This window comes from Salmo salar, chromosome ssa21, assembly GCF_905237065.1.
Source record: "Salmo salar chromosome ssa21, Ssal_v3.1, whole genome shotgun sequence".
NCBI lineage: Eukaryota > Metazoa > Chordata > Actinopteri > Salmoniformes > Salmonidae > Salmo > Salmo salar.
Window position 1 is genome coordinate 34,396,237 of NC_059462.1, and position 5,476 is coordinate 34,401,712.

The 5,476-nt window shown below is 42.7% G+C and overlaps 1 long non-coding RNA gene across 2 annotated transcripts; it reads right to left on the minus strand.

The window, feature by feature from the left end:
- Positions 1-2,464: 2,464 nt before the first annotated feature.
- Positions 2,465-4,688, minus strand: LOC106582254 (uncharacterized). 2 transcript variants are annotated; one of them, XR_001323277.2, is made up of 3 exons: positions 4,528-4,688; positions 3,605-3,725; positions 2,465-3,447 (listed from the first exon to the last, which is right to left on the minus strand). It is a non-coding gene; the product is annotated as an uncharacterized lncRNA (long non-coding RNA). The 2 variants fall into 2 exon arrangements; XR_001323278.2 differs by lacking the exon at positions 4,528-4,688 and adding an exon at positions 4,268-4,416.
- Between the last annotated feature and the right edge of the window lie 788 nt (positions 4,689-5,476).

Here is a 5,476-nt window from a genome sequence, read left to right on the forward strand (position 1 = left end):
TAGAGCTGTCTTTTGAGGTGCGTGTATGTGATTGGTCCATATTTCGTTGTTTACATAGGATGTCAGAGTTAAAGCTACACGCTACTTGATGGCTAAAATATGCATTGGTGGAAAAAGTACCCAATTGTCCTTCTTGTGTAAAAGTAAAGATACCTTATTATTAGAAAATGACTCAAGTAAAAGTGAAAGTCACCCAATAAAATACTACTTGAGTAAAAGTCTAAAAGTATTTGGTTTTAAATATACTTAGTATCAAAGTAAATGTAATTGCTAAAATATACTTAAGTATCAAAAGTAAAAGTACAAGTATAAATCAAATTCCTTATATTAAGCAAACCAGATGGCACAATTTTCTTGTTTTTTTATTCATGGATAGCTTGGGGCACACTCCAACACTCAAGACAGAATTTACAAATGAAGCATTTGTGTTTAGTGAGTCCGCCAGATAAGAGGATGAACAGGGATGTTCTCTCGAGTGTGTGAATTGGACCATTTCCCTGTCCTGCTAAGCATTCAAAATGTAACAAGGACTTTTGGGTGTCAAGGAAAATGTATGGAGTAAAAAGTATATCATTTTCTTCAGGAATGTAGTGAAGTAAAAGTTGTCAAAAATATAAATAGTAAAGTACAGAAAACTACTAAAGTAGTACTTTCAAGTATTGTTACATAAGTGCTTTACACCACTGAAAATATGCAGTTGAACACAACTTGTATTCAGAAAAAATATATTTAAAAAAACACTAAACTAGAATTTAGAGACTTTGTTTTTAATTTGAGGTCAATGGACATTTTAAAGACATTAAAAGTGCCATAATAGTGTGACTGTTCGCATACACTTGTTGTGCAAAATACATGTTATTCAGACAACTACTCAGACAACTACTCAAGGCTACATAAAGAGAATGACACCAGTACTGGGAATGTTCAAATTTAGCACAAGATTAGTGCTGATGACCTCTGAGATAGATGTCTTTGGCTATTCAGGCCAAGATACAGTAGCCTCAGTATTGGTTCCTTCATAGTCATGTTAGTTGTTCACTATTGTGAGTTGTGTCTTTTCTCCATATAGAAGACTCGAGAGACTCTTGGTCTGGTTCTTGAAGTTCCAGTAGCAGGCTGGGGTGCAGGCAAATAAGATGAAGGGCACCCTGTGTAGTCCAAATATGTTGTAGCAAGGCCAGATCACCTTGAGTCCAGGTCCGTACATAGGACCCCTACAGCAGTCACATACACTCACCCTGGCAACACAAAAAAAACACACACGCACTACGACACAAGTCACCCCTTTTACCTCTAAAGCATGGCCTTTAGCTATTATACTGTACTTGATCAGTTGTATCTGGCCAGGGCTGTGTGTACCTGCTGAGGGCTAGCTGTGCCTCAGTGGGCAGGCTGGCATAGCGCAGGCAGGTGTCTGTGAGAGAAAGGGCCATAGTGGCCGAGTGTTGCGGCTCTTGGAGGGAGTTCCGGGTGCAGCTCTTCCAGAAGTAGGGGTGCATGTAGTTGTTGGACATCCTGAGCTGTGTGAGGGAGAGGTGCAGGGCACCACAGGGCAGGCCAGGCAACTGGTTACCCCTACACATTCAGGTACTCCAGAGTCCTGCAGCCAGAGGTGTTCTGGTACAATAACACAAGGTGGGTACTATACAAAAGGTGTTGGAATGGGTGAGTTACCCCCACACAATGTAAGAGCTTGGGAAAAGCTCTATAATATGGTCTTTGCAACCTTACTGCCGTCGCTGGACTGTACCTGAGTTTTCTGATGCCATTGATTAGGGATGAGAGAAGGTTGTAGGAGACATCTATAAACTGCAGAGAGGGCAGCTGGTATAGCCTGTAGGTAGGACAAACAGCACAGGACTCAGATCTGGGACACCGACAGACTTCTGACAGCAGGGTAGGTTTAAGGAAGCAGGGCGATGATGTGGTCCTGAGAAACACACCGAATCTCCCCGTCAAGGTTCAGAGAGAAAGAGACGCTCTAGCTCATATTCCTCTTCTACTTCCTGTTATGCTATATTTGAGTCAGTTGTTTTATTTCCTTTTAAAATTAGGTCGGTTGAACAAAGGATGTTTGTGTTTGTCACTCAATTATGCTGCAAAGCCTCAAATGCAACAAAGGCATAAATAAAATATATAAATAATTGCCAAAAACACATACCCAGAAAAACAGTCAACACACAGCACATTCAGGGTGAATGCCTTGCCCCCCCTCTATCAGACAGTCGAGTATGGCCAGCTCAGATGGGCTGATGGCCTCTCCAGAGTGTCTGAACAGGGAGTGGGTCTGCCGAAAGTCCCGGAAGCGCTTGGGCTTCAGAGTTCAGGATTACCTCTAGTCCTGCTCAAATGAAAAGTGGATTCATTTTCTACAAGAATTTCTGAGCTTGGCACAAACTCATCAAATCAAGCTTTATTTATACAGCACATTTCAGACAAGGAATGCAACACAATGTGCTACACAGGAAAATAAAAACTGAAATATTTACAATACAACATACATAAGATGAAAAAACAAAACAATAACAAATCAAAACGTCTAAAAAGCACCATAATGAAATTCACCACTAAAAATGTGTGTTTTCAGATGGTTGTTTATGTAGTGTTGGTTATGGTAAAGTAAGTGAGAAGGCAAACATGTTCTTGCCTGGGGGTATACGTTTTCCTGCTTCTGAACATATGGTCTTTCCCCTGGTGGTACCCAGCTCTCCACAGACTTCTGCTCAGACCTGCAGGTCTCATCTCCCTGACAGCTCCACCGACACATCTGAGCCTGCACCTCCATACGGATCAATGCTGTCAGTTTTTATCAGATAACACAATACCCATGAAGAAACAGTACACCACTAACTTACAAAAGCAAGCATCCTTGTCATACAATACCCACTTAATAATACAATCTGGACTCTAGCCTACTACAATGGCAGGTCATCTTTTAACATATTATATACAGTGAGTTTCACATATGATCTGCCTCTGTGAGGTCTTGGTCTTTGCCTCTAGCACTTTCTCAGTGGACTTGGACACTTCAGCCCGCTGCCCTTGGTGCAGTTACATTAGGAAGAACCCACCAACTTCCTGTAGTTGCAGCGAGACAGGGCCACTTTCTTCAGGCCCTCCAGCAACTGGTGCCCACTGCCGCCATTGGGGTCCCGCAGGAGATCATTGAAGCTAAAGGTAGGGGGAGAAGGGATGCATCTGGGGTCTGTCTTGAGGCAGTCGAGGAGGGGGATTTTAGGGAGGGTGAATGGGGGTTAACAGGAGAAGCCCTCGATTATTTTAGGCATCAGCATCATTTGGACTGAGGTCAGGGGAGTGGGGGCCACTCTGAATACTGCAGGGTCATAGTCCCAAAGAGGAAGCACGTGGCAGCTCGACTCCATCCCCTCTGTGGCACTGTCCTTCAGAGCCTTTCTCTCTGTTGATGGCAATGAGTCTATGATTGTACTTGGAGAAAACAAATACAAATGAGTTCACAAGTTTCCCATGACACTTTTAACAGTTACATCAAACATAGGCATAGATTAAGGATACGAATTGTATGCTTCCTGCAGTTATCAAGTGCAATGAGACATGCTCAATGAGGGTAAAGTACTTCATTTACCTGAAAATATAGGTAGAAGTGGTTTCACAATGGGGGGGAATCTTTTTAGGGGGCAAAGGCCACTGAAGAAGCCTTGCATATTCTAATGGCATAGGGACTCCACGTTCAATGTTTTTAATTCCTGGCAAAAAGTAAAGTAGCTAAATTAACTGTAGACATTTAGAGTAGCATAAATGCCTGACAAACCAATCTACAAATATTTCATGACACTGTAAATGGGAACCAATGGTAGCAGTATGATGGGAATCATATAAAAGTCCTCGAGTTAGCTAGCTAAGTTAGAGCCATCAAAGTCTTTATAGGCTACCTATCCAATCCCATCAGCATCAAGTGTGTCTACCCAATATAACCTAAACTTCATTCCCTGGTTAAACGGCCTGTAATCTGTTATAAGTAGCTAATTAATCAGCTGAGGGAGAAAAACTGGCAAGCTTAATGCTGCGTTTATGTGGTAGGCGGTAGACGGCGTCGGTAGACGGCAAACCGGATGCCATTGTTTTCAATGAACATACGATTGTATATGCCGTCAGCCGCCACAGTAGACGGGATTTACCACCAGAGACAGTTAAAACATTTCAACTTTAGCTGTCTGTCGTAGCGTTGTTTTCTATTGGATGTTGATTTGCCCAGTTTCTTTACTAAAATCACCATAGCAACGCATACCATCGTGCTGACTCCCTTTAGTCGTAACCCTCTTTCTTGCTTTCTTGTCCCGCTATACCGACTCTAGACGGTTTTGCGTCCCTCGTCTAAACGCAGCATTAACGTTCGTAGTTGACACACATGAAACAGATTCATTAGGTAGCCAGCTAAGCTAACCAACAACCAGTCATACAATAACAGCAACCAATAAATCTACCAAATAATGACATTTGAAACACGTTCAAAATGAACATCACATTCGTAATTTCGCATTTAGTTACCTAGTTTACATCATATTGTCACTTCGGAGGCAAACTCACGCAGAGTAGTTTCTTGGCAACCGACATAGCAACCGTTAATCAAATCAAAGAATGAGTCAACCAGGTTCAAAGGTGCATGAAGGTCTGCTACCACACTACAGTGTGTCAATGAAAATATGGCAGAAAAGGTATGTATGACTATGTTAAGTGTGACAAATAAGTGTTTTCCAAGTAAAACAGTTTGTCTCTTAGACTAGACACATCTATTTAGGTCTATATTGTAGCGACCCGCACAGCCAGCTGTGTGTTATGTTTAGGCTATTAGTTGGTTGTGTTGTACTTACCAGTACCCAGTGTTCGCGGGGTCCGACATGCCAATCAACCTGCTATCTGCCAATCACGGGAATGCCTGGAATGTTCTAATGCCGGGCATCCTGGTGGTCGGCGCAGTACCGTGGAGGGGGGTTGGCCAGGGGGATGGAGCATTGGAAGTTAAAAACCAGGTTTAGCTATTGTTCTCTCTTCAGCCTGGCCTTCACAAGAGAAGGTCACGGTTGTTTTATAGGGTATCCTTCATTTATTTGGCATGGGCTACGGCCAAACAGTAGCCTGTGTGAAGTTGGGTTAATAAACCGTAAATTCATCAACTCAATCTTCTGTCTGGACAATTGTTCCTTTATGATCTCGTCAGGTCATTGCAATATAATCCAATCAAATTTTATTGGTCACATACACATGGTTAGCAGATGTTATTGCGAGAGTAGCGAAATGCTTAAAACTTTCCACCTTCTCCACTGCTGTCCCGTCGATGTGGATAGGGGGGTGCTCCCTTTGCTGTTTCCTGAAGTCCATGATCGCTTGTTTTGCTGACATGGAGTGAGAGGTTATTTTCCTGACACCACACTGAGGGCCCTCACCTCCTCCCTGTTGGCTGTCTCGTCATTGTTGGTAATCAAGCTTACCACTGTTG